General features: G+C 48.8%; 1 protein-coding gene across 3 annotated transcripts in view; it reads left to right on the forward strand.

Annotated features, from left to right (window-relative positions):
* Window positions 1-7,336: 7,336 nt before the first annotated feature.
* The window catches only part of MAPRE2 (microtubule associated protein RP/EB family member 2), a 192,077-nt gene continuing 184,512 nt past the window's right edge, over window positions 7,337-14,901 (forward strand). For 2 of the 3 annotated variants that reach the window (XM_053244461.1, XM_053244459.1), the window contains exon 1: window positions 7,337-7,472. The gene's annotated coding sequence lies outside the window, so the exon portion shown is untranslated. The remainder of the gene's footprint in view (window positions 7,473-14,901) is intronic. The other variant, XM_053244463.1, reaches the window with a different exon arrangement.

Raw genomic sequence — 14,901 nt, forward strand, 5'->3', positions numbered from 1 at the left:
CATTAAAAAGAATGTGGAATATGTCGGCACATAAGCTGCCCCAAAGTGTTTTTCTATGTGACATGACACCCCAGTTCCTATTTAAATATAAAACCACTCTCCACCAAGAGCTAACAACTATTATCCCCAGCACCCACACACACACCTCTTCTTTTCTTCTGGCTTTTGTTGTCTTCCTCCACCATATTGGTCTACTTGTCTACTACTCCCATTTCCCTGAGTTCTGCTTTATTATTTCTCTAAAAGCAATCATGGTAGAAGACAAACTAAAGGAGCCTCAGCTTCCTGTCTTGCAGTCTTATATCTTCACTCCAAATTATCTTCATCTGCTGCAGTCTTTTGAACAGCTGCTCCTCAGTCAAACTGGCTTTTGCTGCAAGTGGTTTTATTTAACACCTCCCTAGGCCAGCCTGACCCACTTATGTTGACCTTTCCTAACTACCTGCCTATTGCTCAGGTATGCTTGATCTTGAGGCAAGTGGAGTCATGTCAGTCAGGTTGGCTTTCACTGGGATGAGAGGATTTCTCTAATCTCACCTGTCCAGGCAGCCTAACCAAAGTCACCTCTGTCTCTCCTGCAGTGACTGGCTCTCTGGGTGGTGTATAACCTGGGTAAAGGACACCCCAGAGTGTCATTAGAAGAGGCAACTTAATACCTCTGTTCCCTGGAGCTATTCCAGACATCAGGATTTATTGTGGGTTTACTGCGAGTTCGAATTTGCCCCCCCAAAAAACAATGCAAAAAGTGGATTTTTTTTACTCCAGATATCAATCAGACTACACTCATAATGCACAGTGAAAAACCTGAATAATAATAATTATTATTATTTCTTGTTTACACAGTCAGACAGGTGTTATTGACTGGTTTGTTTTATCCAGACATCGAGTCCTTCCCAAGGGCCTGGGATGCCAGAATTTTATTGTCAATTTTGTTGCTGTTGTTATAGATATCGTCACAGAATATAGGCTGTTCCCAGTAAAGCTGCTTTTTGTAATTGGCTGATGGTGATTTCTGTGGCCCCAATGGTGTTGAGGTGCTCTTCAAGGTCTTTTGGAACTGCACCCAGGGCGCCAATTACCACTGGGATTACTTTGGTCTTTTTCTGCCACAGCCTTTCAATTTCAATTTGTAGATCTTTGTATTTGGTGATTTTTTTTCTATTTCTTTTTCTTCTATTCTGCTATCCCCTGCTATTGCTATGTCGATTATTTTAACTTGTTTTTCTTTCTTCTCAACTACAGTTATATCTGGTGTATTGTGTGGCAGATGTTTGTCTGTTTGTAGTCGGAAGTCCCATAATATTTTTACATCTTCATTTTCTTCAACTTTTTCAATTTGATGGTCCCACCAATGTTTGGCTACAGGTAGCTTGTATTTTTTGCAGATGTTCCAGTGTATCATCCCTGCTACTTTATCATGCCTTTGTTTGTAGTCAGTCTGTGCGATCTTTTTACAACAGCTGATTAGGTGGTCTACTGTTTCATCTGCTTCTTTACAAAGGCGGCACTTGCTGTTTGTGGTTGATTTTTCTACTTTTGCTCTTATTGCATTTATTCTTAGTGCCTGTTCTTGTGCAGCCAGTATTAAACCTTCTGTTTCTTTCTTCAAGTTGCCATTCTTAAGCCATTGCCAGGTCTTGGTGATGTCTGATTTTCCACTTATATTGTGCAAATATTGACTATGCAGTGGCTTATTTTTCCATTTTTCTGCTTGGTTCTTGACTTGTTCTTTCTTGTAGGTCTGCTTTGTTAGATTGGTGTTGAATAGTTTCACATTATTGACCATGTGAAGTGCATCTTCTTCACTGTCCTTGATATATTCTTCCCTCTTTTCTCCTCCTCGACTGTTTGATGGACTTGCGGCATTCCTCTTCCACCTGAGCTGCGAGGGAGGTATAGCCTATCGACATCACTGCGGGGGTGCAGAGCATGATTGATGGTCATGATTTTCCTGGTCTTACGATCTAGCATCTCTAGCTCTGCCTGGGTCCAGTCTATTATTCCTGCAGTGTATCTGATAACAGGTATAGCCCAGGTGTTTATGGCTTGTATGGTGTTCCCGCCATTGAGTTTGGACTTGAGGATTTTTCTAACTCTCCTGATGTATTCACTTCCTATTTTTCTTTTAACTTCCGTGTGTGCGATGTTATCAGCCTGGAGAATGCCCAAGTATTTGTAATGTTCTTTCTCTTCCAGGTTCTTGATCTTGCTTCCATTGGGCAGTTCTATTCCTTCTGTTTTTGTTATTTTTCCTCTGTTCATTATTAATGCAGCACACTTGTCTAGTCCAAACTCCACTGCTATATCGCTACTGAATATACGGACAGTGTTTAGCAGTTATTCGATTTCTGACTGGGACTTTCCATACAACTTCAGATCGTCCATGTACAGCAGATGGTTGATTTGACTTGATGTTTTAGATGTTTGGTATCAGAGGCGTGTTTTGTTTAGTATTTGTGAAAGTGGGGTCATGGTGATTACAAACAACAGAAGGGATAGCGAGTCCCCTTGGAAAATGCCTCTTCTAATGCTAACCTGTCCAAGTGTCTCGCCATTGATTAACTGTGTACTCCACATGCTCATTGCTTTTTAAATAAATATCTGAATGTTTTTGCTGACACCAGTTGTTTCTAAACAGTTTAGTATCCATGTGTGAGGCACTGAATCGAAGGCTTTCTTGTAGTCAATCCATGCAACACTTAGATTGGTTTTTTTTCTCTTGCAATTTTCTAAAATCATTTTGTCAATCAGCAGCTGGTCTTTTGTGCCTCTGGTGTTCGGACAATTTCCTTTCTTTTCAACTGGAAGCTGTTCGTTAGTTAATAAGTGTTGCATCACTTCATCTGCTATTATTCCAGTTAATAATTTGAACATGGTTGGCAGACAGGTTATCGGTCTATAATTACTTGGAACTGCACCTTTTGCTGGGTCTTTCATGATGAGATGAGTTTTCCCAATTGTTAGCCATTGCTCAGTATCACCTCCTTGCAAAATGTGATTGAACTGTTTTGATAGTTGGTTATGAAGGCTTGTTAGGTGTTTAAGCCAAAAGCCATGCAGTTCATCGTCACCTGGAGCAGTCCAATTTTTAATTTTCTTTGCTCTTTCACTTATTAATTCTGTTGTTGTTGTTGTTGTTGTTGTTATTAATTCAATTTCTATACTGCCCTTCCAAAAATGGCTCAGAGTGATTTACAAAGAGAAATAACAAACAAATAAGATGGCTCCCTGTTCCCAAAGGGATAACATTCTAAAACAATTGTGTGTTAAGTGCTCCCTGATAGCTCACAGGGACTTTGGGGGAAATTTGGCCAATATGTGCACACACACCTTCATTCTGGAGGAAATGTGAACTGAAAGCCAGGTGTGAAAAACTTTCTGGCACACTGGAAGTTTAGCATGTTCAGACAATAGAAGTTCCAAATTGCATGTTATACAACAAATGAAATGACTGCAGTTATGACAGGTTATGAGGGATAGTCATGAAGGGATTGTGAAGTACAGACAAATATGGCAACAATATTAAATCAAAGCTTGCTAACTTCGGCAGGTGCTAAGAGAAATGTGGGAACAATATCACAAATAAGATGGATAAATAATACTAGATAAAATAAGTTTGTAAATAATAAGATATTAAATATGATATCTCTAGCAGTTAGTATAGCCTTTGTTAAATTGTATCTAAGGTTTATTCACACAACCATCCTCTGTAATAAAGTGCCTGGGTGTGTGCCCGTGTCCTCCGGTGTCTGCGCCTGTATCTCTCAGACTCCCATGACTCTGGGAGTCTCCCAGACTCCCATGCGTGTCTCCAGCGCATGCCCAGAACGTCCGAGGGAGAAACGGCTACAGGCACCAGGTGGCCATGTTGGCTGGATGGCCGGCCCGGCCGCAGGAAGGCCAGAGGCGGCGGCTGCGGGGAGGGCAGAGGCAGCAGTGGCGGTGGGTCCGGCCCGGCCACGGGGAGGCCAGAGGCAGTGGTGGCAGGCGGCACTCTTGGTGGCGGTGGTGGCATTTTCCGCCCGGCCGGGAGGCCAGAGGCGGCATCGGCAGGTGGCAGTCTTGGCGGCGGCGGCGGCACTTTCTGCCCGGCCAGGAGGCCAGAGGTGGCGTCGGCGGGCAGCACTCTTTGCGGCGGCGGCGGAACTCTTGCCCGGCCGCCCACAGCGACGGCGGCGGAACTCTCGCCCGGCCGCCCACAGTGACGGCGGCCCTCTCGGCCCGGCCACCAGTGGCGGCAGCACTCTTTTAGCACCCGTTAATGCGCCGTCGTCTGCACCGGCGGCAGGCTTGGCGGTGGCGGCGTCTGCATCTCCGGCTCTCGCCGCCTGCGCGTTGCCGAACGGCTGTTAAACTGACCACGCAGGGAAGCAGCCCGCTCCCTCCCCGGCGCTGCCTCTAATCTGCCCTCGCCAGTCCGGGTCTTGCCCGGCTCTTCGCTCCTGCATCATCCTTTATCTGCTGCTACTGCTCCTCAGGTTCCCCCCCCCAACTCTGGCAGCAAATAAAGTGTCTTCATGAACCCCAAGGATGTCCGGGAAGCACTATAAAGGCCCTGAAGTCAGCTGTTGCATCAAGTATTTCATATTTGGCTTCAATGTCATTTTCTGGGTAGGTGGAATGAGTTGTTTGATGTGTATCGAGCTTTGTGTGTACGGGTATATTATGGATGTGATTTATGTGTATATTATGGATGTGATTATGTGGGAGGGGGAAGGGAAGGGCAAGAGGGAGTGGGGAGGGCAGGAGGGACTGGGGCAGGAGGCGGACAGGGAGGGGAGGGTGAGAGAGAGGGGTGGGAGGGGGAGGGAGGGGAAGAGAATGGGGTGGGAGGGAGGGGAAGAGAGGCAAGAGTGTGGGGCGGGAGGGAGGGAGAGTGGGGCAGGAGAGAGAATGGAACAGCCAGCCCCAAAGTACGAGCCCGTTAATATAACGGGCTAAAGAGGAGTGGGGCAGGGGGAGGGGGGAAGGGGAAGGGGCAAGAGGGAGTGGGGCAGGGGGGAGGGGCTAGAGGGGGAGGGGGAGGGGGAGGGCGAGTGGGGGAGGGGAAAGGGCAAGAGGGAGTGGGTCAGGGGAGAGGTGGAAGGGCAAGAGGGAGTGGGTCAGGGGGAGGGGAAAGGCAAGAGGGAGTGGGGCAGGGGAAGGGCAAGAGGGGGAGGGGGAAGGCAAAAGGGAGTGGGGAGGGAAGGGCGAGGGACTGGGGCGGGGGAGGGCAGGAGGGACTGGGGCAGGATGCTGACAGGGAGGGGAGGGTGAGAGAAAGGGGTGGGAGGGGGAGGGAGGGCAAGAGTGTGGGGTGGGAGGGAGGGGAAGAGAGGCAAGAGTGTGGGGCAGAAGGGAGGGAGGGAGGGAGAGTGGGGTAGTACTCTCAGAAAAGGGCCCCCACTCTCGGCCAGAGGAGGCGGTGGGCCCGGCCGGGTGGAGGAGGACGCAGTGTGGCCGAGGCGGCGGCGGAGCTGCGGCCTCGGCCAGAGGAGGTGGAGTTATCTGGCCCCAAAGGTCTACTAGCGCCCGTTATTTTAACGGGCTTAAAGTTACTAGTAGAATCATAAAGTTGGAGCAGCGGCGGGGAGCATGTAAGCCTTCTCTAGTCAAACCCACTGCTCAATGCAGAAAATTCAGAGCTAGAGCATCCACGACAGAGGGTTGCCCAGCCAATCCCTGAAGATCTCCAGCAAGGAAGAGCCCCTCAACCCCATGTTAACTGGTTCCATTGTCAAATGGTTCTTGCGATGTTCAGCTGAACTCTACTCACCTGTAACATGCCCTCTGGGGCAGTAGTGAACAAATCTTTGCCCTCTCCTATGTAAAAGCTCTTCAGGTATGTGAAAGCTATCATGTCTCAGTCTTCTCCAGGCTAAATATACCCAGTTCAGGCCAACATCTGCAGGATGGCCAAAGTTGAGCAGCCCCAGTCTATATCCTTCTTAAAAGTGCAGCACCCAGAACTTAACACAATACTCCAGGTGAGGTCTGATTAGTGCGGAATAATGTCAAACTATTACTTCTTGTGACTTACAGTAAAAACTATTGTTCCTTTAAGGCAACCGTAGTGGTTAGAGTGCTGGACTAGAACCAGGGAGACCCGAGTTCAAATCCCCATTCAGCCATGATACTTGCTGGGTGACTCTGGGCCAGTCACTTCTCTCTCAGCCTAACCTACTTCACAGGGATGTTGTGAGGAGAAACTTAAGTATGTAGTACACTGCTCTGGGCTCCTTGGAAGAAGAGCAGGATATAAAATGTAATAAATAAATACATAAATAAAATATACTGACTCATGTGCGGCTTGTGTTCACCTGCGGTCCTGAGATCCTTTTCACACCTGATAGAGTCAAGTCAGGTATTCCCCGTCCTGTGTCTGTGCATTTGACTCCCTCCCCCACCCCACCTTTGGCTAAATGCAGAACTCTGCATTCATCTCTACTGAATTTCATTTCATTCCATTCATTTCAGCCCAGTTTTCAGCACTGATGGGCACAAAGAAACCTTTGCCCATCGTTGGCTTCCAGCCACTCCAGCAGATGGTGATATTCTTGTGTGTACAATCTAATGTCAGCATGCTCTAGATTTAGCTTTTGGCATGCCAGTGCAACTGCTTGAAAAGCAACACCAAACGTCAAAGTCTGCATATGGAGGCATATGTGCATGACCAGTTTTGTCACAGCCTGAAACAGCTGGGAGACAGCAGAGTGAGTCTTTTCTTCTGCCTGCCACACGTGGCCATGAGAAGGTGGCCACCTTACACTTGAGACAAATGGTCCCCTTCCATCTGGAGGCTTCTGAAGGTCTGGCAATAAATGGATATGTTGAAAAGGGATCAATTAATTTAACGGGATAGCCAGCCCAAAGCCTGACAAACACGATGTAAGTGGCTAAGAAAGTAGGGGTGAAGACACCAGGTTCGCTAGAGCAAGCCATCCACCCATCTGCATGCCCGAGTTGACTCTGACTAGGCAAGTTACCATTCAAAGCTGTTGTCATCACCGGACAAGAAAGGCAAAGCATTACCAAAGTGGGGGCTGGATAGGCAAAGCCTCATTGGTGGTGGTGGTGGTGGTGCTGCTGCTAGTAGTAGTGCTACTGCTGGCGGGGCCTCAGCTCGCTGAGGCAATGACTGAGCAAGCAGGAAGAGGAGCGACTCGAGGCAGGCTTGCTGGGTGGTAGCCGGCGTGACAGAGGACTCTTCCGCCTCCACCCGCAGCCCCGCAGACGCACGACAACGCTCCGCCTGCCGGCTGGGCTCTGGCAATTGGCCCCTTTCCCCCGTCTCCTTTCCTCGCTTGTCGCCGCTCCTCCGCGCGAGGACCGCCCATCCCCAGAGCCACCCGGCTTGCCCGCCTGGCTGATTCACGTGGCTCTTGGGGTGGAGCGGCAGTCGACGCGGAGACGGAGGGTGGGGAAAACAAAAGGCAGCTGTCAAAGGGGAAGCAGCGCGCTCGGCGGCCCAGCCCGGCAGGCAGCAGGAGCAGGTGAGGGACGTGTGGTGGTGGTGGGCCGGGGGCTCTGCGCAGCCCCCCCCCAGCAAGCGCGTGCAGGCAGCGTCCGGTGTGGCGAGGACAGAGCGAGAGAAAGGAGCAGCCGCAGGGGGAGCTCTCTGGCGCTTCCCCGGCGGGCGCCAAGAAGTTGCTCCCGGGAGGAGGAGAGTGAGAGAGCCGTCTACCTGGCCGGCTGCAGCCCTCTTGGCTTCTGCTTGCCGGTGCCAGGGAAGCAGGGCGCCTTCAGGAGGCTGCCTGGCGCTGAGGACTTGGTCTTGCCACGCTGGCAGCGGCAGGGACGTGCGAGGCACTGAGGGGCTCCCGGGGAAGGAGAGGACTGAGTGAGGCGCGCGCCTTGCAGCAGCAGGAGAAGGCGGGGGTGGGTGGGGGGTGAAGTGCCCGAGTGAAGTGGAGCGCAGGGAAAGGGAAGGCAGAGAGTTTGGGGGCTATTTATTATCATGATTGTGGTTATTTAATTTGGCTTGACTGGGAAGAGAGGGAGACAGACGTCGTTAGGCGCTGGAAAGCTGGCACGAAGCAGCTGAGGTACAAAGAAGCGCTGTTTGCAGAGGAGGGAAGCCGCTGCCAGCCCCGGTTGCTTCTCAAAACAAAGCTGCCTGGGCTGGCTGGCGGTGGAACCCTCGGGCTGCCAGCTTTAAAAAACAAAACCTGTTTAGCAGAGCCGGGACGGAGTGGGGCCGTGGGTGGAGTTCAGTGAGGTTTTGACAAGTCGGGGGTCAGGGCTGGGTCCATGGTGCGGGTAGCCAAGTGGACCAGGAAGTGGGGTCCTTGGAAGAAATAACACCCAGCTCAAAATACCTGGTTTGTTCCACAAAGCATCCCATAGAATAAAAGAGTTTTCGTATTTGAAGGGTTCTTGGAGGTCTTCTAATCCAAACCCCTGAAAGCAGGAAATTGCTACAGCATCCCTGGCAGATGCTTGCCCAGCCTCTGTTTGACCTCCAGGATCAAACCGCAGCTGAAAATACTGAATGAGCATGTTATATACTTGATAGTGGCCAGCCTTGCCTACTCCCTTTGCATTGAGCATTGCCATGCTTTGCAGCCCTGACTGCTCAGTATTTAGTATTAAAATAGTAATACCTTGCAAGATATTGAGTGTGTGTGGCTTTGCCATAGAGTACTCTTTTTCGCAATTTTTGAACTCTGGTCTCCACTAAACATACTCTAGTTTCTGAGCCACCACACACACACACACACACAGACAGCACCAGCTATTATTATTATTATTATTATTATTATTATTATTTGCAAGAATCCTCCTAACACACAATCATCCGTATGCAGCTCACTGCTGTGTGCATCAGGATCTTTCAGCTGGAGGACTAATCCAACCCTATTATCAGAAGACTAATGCAGGGCATTTCAGACTCCCTTATAAAACCAGCTTGCTGGTGAAGGATGTGGAAGGATGAGAGACTTTCTGTAGCTTCCATGATTAGCATAGCAATGTTGGTAGCGTAGCTGCAGTGCTAGGTCTCTGTTGCTTGCAGTTAAAGTGTGTGGCTGTGCTTCCTCCAGCGTATTAGGAGAGGAGAGCTGGTCTTGTGGTAGCAAGCATGACTTGTCCCCATAGCTAAGCAGGGTCTGCCCTGGTTGCATCTGAATGGGAGACTTGATGTGTGAGCACTGCAAGATATTCCCCTCAGGGGATGAAGCCGCTCTGGGAAGAACAGAAGGTTTCAAGTTCCCTCCCTGGCTTCTCCAAGATAGGGCTGAGAGAGACTCCTGCCTGCAGCCTTGGAGAAGCCGCTGCCAGTCTGTGAAGACAATACTGAGCTAGATGGACCAATGGTCTGACTCAGTATATGGCAGTTTCCTATGTTCCTATGTATTCTCCATCCCTGGGAATCCTCACATGCAGGAGTGCACATCCACAGATGTCTTGCATGCTCTGCTGCTTTAAGAACTGCAGCCATAGGGAATGTGGAAGAAACCGAAACCATCTGGGCCAAGGCAACATAGCCTCTTTCTGTGGGCGGGCAAAGGCGTATGCACACAAATAACCTTGGCAGGCAGCATCCTAACCTGATGCGGGGGTGGTGTTTGCTTTCATTGGGCATAGGGATTTACTTGTCAGAATTATCTATTTTAAGACATGGGCTCATCTTCAAGAACTGCTTCTTCCAACATTCATATCTAAAAGGTTAGATATAATTTGAAGACGGAAGATTAAGCTTCCTATTTCACGCATATACAGGGGGATTGGGAACAAGCTGGGGGGGTGGGGACTACTTCAGACTGATCTGTTCAGAAATCCCCCTTAACAAAACAAACCTAGTATGAAGGGGATACTGGCTGTCATACAAATGAATGCAGCAGCAATGAAAAGAGTTTTCTGCACTGGCTCTTCACTTTTTTCCAGCACTGCATAGTTCAGCTACTGAGAGCCAGGCATTGTGTGTGGCTGGATATGGAAAGAACAGATCTTTGGCTGCTTTGAATTACAACCAGTCTCTGGATTACTCTGTTTTAAAGTCAGCAAAGGCTGCTGATTTATTTATGCTAAATGCTTTAGTTAGGTTTTGTTGTCGAGCTAGTGAGTGAGGGAGTGTGTGTGTGTAATAAAAGATTCAGTAGATAAAGTGCACAGCTGTTTGAATCGAACATTAACTGGTGTGACCTCAGCAGCTAGTTAACATCCAAGATTCCCCTGTGCCTTGAAACACTCTGATCTACATGTTTCCAGCTGGTCTCAGGGGCAACTGAGTATATAGGCTAGGTTTTTCAAGGAAATCGTGCTCTGCCTTCTCAGTGCTATGGCACCAGGGCTTAGCAGTAGTAAAAGAGTCTAGCATGGGCACAGTAGGATTTTAAAATGGAAAACATAGATATTAAAGGACAATTTCCAAAGACTGGGTGCAACCAGTTATATTATATATTTGTTTTGAATTGGAAGAAAGTGAGGAACACAGTGATGAAATGTTTTACAAGGTGCATCCAAATCCATTTGTTTATGCCACAGAGAAAGAGAGAGTTGGGTGGTGGGGTTGTCTCAGTGCTAGAGCATCTGCTTTGCATGCAAAAGGTCCCAGGTTCAATTTCCGGCATCTCCAGTACACTTTCCAGATTAGCCACTCAGCAGCGGCAAAATGCTTCCATTTAGGCAAATTGCATTCAAAACGTAAATAGCAAAGCACCCAGCAGGGGGAGCAGCCTTGCGAAAATGAACAAGCCAAAAAACCATCAACTTTTAAATTCCGGATATACGACGTTATAGCACTACATCGCAGCAATTAAATTCAGAACAAGGCATGGCAAATATGAACAGCACCCTGCTGTCAGCATAGGGACTGCGGTGTCACAAATTCGGAAATTCGTCGTGACCCCATTGCAGGGTCTAATCTGGAAAGCGCCCAGGTAGGGCTGGGGAAAGTTCCTGCCTGCAATCTTGGAGAGCCACTTCCAGTCTATGTAAAGAATACTGAGATAGATGGACCAAGGGTTTGACTTGATATAAGGCAGTTTCCTATGTTCCTAGAGTTTGAAAGAGAGTTCTACTGTATTTAGATTTGTATTGAATACAGTAAATGAAAACTGCGAGCTCAAAACAATATGAGTGGATAACATATACTAGCTGATCCGACGCAGAGCATCTGTGCCCCTAGTTCTCCCAGTCTCTCCTCCCCATCTTCTTTTCCTTCTGCTTCAGCCCCAGTCCGTGCTCCTCCCCCCCCCCGCTTCAGCCCCAGTCCATGCTCCTTTCTTCCCCTCCCAGTCTGCTTTCCCTCCCTGCCTGCCAGTTTGGCTGGCACTTTCCCTCCCCACCCACTGCTGGCGGTTTCCCTCTCTGGCCAGCCTGGCAGTTGCTTTCCCTGCCCACCCACCGCCATCTCCATTTTCTCGCCCTGTACCCATGGCTATCTGGCAGCTGCTCGCAAAGTCTCATGATAGCTGACACACATGGGATTAGCCACGGGTACGTCTTAGAGAAATAAATATAAAGAAGAAGATTCCTGTTTCTCATCCGAATTAGCTTGCTCAAGTTCTAAATGGTTTGGGCCCTTGCAAATTTTAGAAAATACACCCTTTCCTGGGTCCCCTTGTGATCTTTACAACGGTGCTTTTAATACTCAAGTGTCAGAGCCTTGGCAGGAACAGCCAATATACCTACAGCCATAGACACTATCATATCTATTTTGGAAAGGGTTGGAAATGTTGTGATTCTTATGGATGCATAACTTCAACTCCTCTGGGCAGGAGGAATGTACCAACAGTCTTGGGGTAACCTGCCGAAGTGTCAGTTCCACACACACAAAAAGGGGGGGGAACAACTCAAACTGTTCCATGCAACACAATGGAGCAAAATGTTTGTGAACTCAGGGGGCACTTGACAACCAGGTGGGCAGAACTAATGGAACTCACTGGCGAGGAGAAAGGGAAGGAGGATTTGAGCAAAAAGAGAGGGAAATTTCTTTGCTTCAAGAATACTCCCTCAGGACCATCACAACAGGACTGCCAGGAGTTGGGACTGAACATTATTGCCCCCCACCCCAACCAATGCCAGAAAACAGAAGCTGGGGGGATTGCATATAAAGGAAGACCCAGGTTACAACAGGGACTTCTGTCTTTGTTGCTACTGTATATTCTTTTTTTACGCCATGCTCAGATACAGGTTCAGGCAACACACATACACCAGGGAAACTGCAACATTTTGTTGTGGGTCCACTCTTGTATTTATTAAAGCACAAAAGGTACAGGTACTATCTTCTGTTGCAGAAGTTGTTTGTGTTTGTTTGGGCAATCACAATAGTATAAGGACAGTTAAACTCCCTCTTTGATCAGCATTGTTCTACACCACATCTTTTCTGTTGCTGCAGATAAGTGAACAGAGTTCTTGTTAACTGTATATTTTAGCACCAACCTCTTTCTTGCTTCTGTTGCCTTATGGATCTTTCTCGTGTGTATATATAAAATATTCCTATACCATTTTCCACAGGTTCAAAGCAGTTTACATTAACATAAAAGTAGATCAATGGAAAATGGACTAAGAAATATAATAGCATCAAAATGTTGGTAACCAGTTGCAGGAATTAACAGGAATTAACATTTAACACAAAGGCCTGGTGAAAGAGGGAAGTCTTACAGCTCCAAAAGGACAGATAGGTTTTCCTGTATTTTTCAGCAAGGAGGATGCATAATTTTGAAGCTGTTGCCCCTAAGATGCATGATTGAATTTGCAGTCTGTTCTACTTAGCTCTTTTGTTTAAAATTTAAGCAGGGGCATAGCAAAGTTGGAGTGGGCCCCAGGGTAAAATGTGGGGATGACCCCCCCCCAAATTTTTTTCTTCAGAGAGGGAGGAGGGGGAGAGCAAAGAACAAGCTGTTGCTCATCTAGTGATCCCCCCTGATGGACCCCTCTCAGAGGCCCAGAGACACTTTCTCTGCCTCCCCCCCACCCCCCTCACTGCCTGCTTGTTCAGTTATAGCTATGCTCCTGAACTTCAGCCATCCTATCAAGAGTGGCATGGATTTATGTCTTTCTCCCTGTCCCTAACTTTCATTCCTCTTAATGGAGATGGATCCATCCTTGGAGAAAGAACTGAGATGTAAGAAAAGTGAGCAACATCTTGAGAACATACACTGACTGAGGTTGTACATGCAACCCCTTTTCCCAGGGCTGGGGAGGGCTGGGGGAAAGCAGAATAGCTCCTGCCTTCCCCCACATGACTGCCGCTGCCGCCCCACTCACCATGCTTACAGACAAGTGCCACTGCAGCGAGCAGGGCAGAAACAGAGAGGCTGGGGGAAGGATGCCCAGCCTCCAGAAAGCCCACAATGCACTGCTCACGTGGCACACTGAAGACATTTTAGAGGCTGGGGCAGTCCTCCCCCCAGCCTCTTTGGTAGCTTGGGGCTGTAGGCAGTCTGTGCCTACATAGTGAATGGCAAAATAAATATTAAAAGTAGACCTTTCTTTCTAACAATGAACGCACATTTCTGTTTCTTATATTTCAAGTACTCCATCCTTAAATATCCTCAAAAACACCTCTACTGAGGTTTTGACATTGTGCACATTTGTTTGCGTTTAATTAGTGTAAAAGCTATCTGATTACTTGTCTACACTTTTTCTCCTTGCAAGGACGCAACGCTACACGACCTGGGGCTTTTTAGAGTAGGAAAAAAATGACTACGGAGAGACATGATAGAAGTCTATAAAATCATGCATGGTGTAGAGAAAGTTGATAGGAATTTTTCACCCTCTCACATAGCACTAGAACCAGGGGTCATCCCATGAAATTGATTGCCAGGAAATTTAGGACCAACAAACAGAAGTACTTTTTCACACAACGCATAATCAATTTGTGGAATTCTCTGCCACAAGATGTGGTGACAGCCAGCAACTTCGATGGCTTTAAGAGGGGTCTGGATAACTTCATGGAGGAGAGGTCTATCAACGGCTACTAGTCTGAGGTCTAGAGGCCACTTCCAGCCTCAGAGGCAGGATGCCTCTGAATACCAGTTGCAGGGGAGTAATGGCAGGAGAGAGGGCATGCCCTCAACTCCTGCCTGTAGGCTTCCAGCAGCATCTGGTAGGCCACTGTGTGAAACAGGATGCTGGACTAGATGGGCCTTGGGCCTGATCCAGCAGGGCTGTTCTTAAGGAGCAGCATGGTGGAAGGAGAGGACTTTTGGAGCTAAGACCCTGGCAGCATTGGCTCTCAGCTGCAATGTCTCATAGTGACCACTGGTGGAGTGGGGTTTAGGGTCATGGATAAAATTGCTGGACTCCTCCCCTCTTTGGTCTTCAAGTGTTAGTCTGTATTTTGCCTCTCCAGAGATGGCTGTTTTTGATCTCTCTCTCCAGCCATGAGCTACAGCTGAAATTAAGCTGCAGGTTTTTCCACATTCATGTGTAACCTTTACTTTAAATAAATATATTATATTAATTCTCCTGGGTGTGCCTTGGAATGTGTGTCCTGGCACCCAGCTGATTGGCTGGGCAGCAGAGGCGCCTGATTGGCTGAGGTGCACTCAGGAGAATTGGCCGGCCGAGCAGCCACGGAGGCAAGGCGGCGGTGGGCCTGGCCACAGTGGCTGTGGTAGTGGGTCAGGCCGCGGCGGCAGTTTCGGTGAGTCCGGCCGCAGAGGTGAGGCGGCGGATGTGAGGCGGTGGCGGGCCCAGCCACGGATGTGAGGCAGAGGCGGTGGGCTCGGCTGCGGAGGCGAGATGGAGGCGGTGGGCCTGGCCGCGGCAGCAGGCTCGGCCATGGTGGCGGCACCTCGGCCGGGCAGCCTGGGCCCAGCACTCGGCCCGGCCGGAGACTGAGGCAGGTGGGGGAGGGAGAGGTAGCCGGCCCCAAAGAGCGCACAGATGCTCTGTGTGGGGGTAGGCTAGTCCTTGTAGTTCTTCAATACTAAAGAACTGTCTCAAGACCTCTTGCTTTCCTTCTTTCTCACC

This window comes from Hemicordylus capensis, chromosome 4, assembly GCF_027244095.1.
Source record: "Hemicordylus capensis ecotype Gifberg chromosome 4, rHemCap1.1.pri, whole genome shotgun sequence".
Lineage (NCBI taxonomy): Eukaryota > Metazoa > Chordata > Lepidosauria > Squamata > Cordylidae > Hemicordylus > Hemicordylus capensis.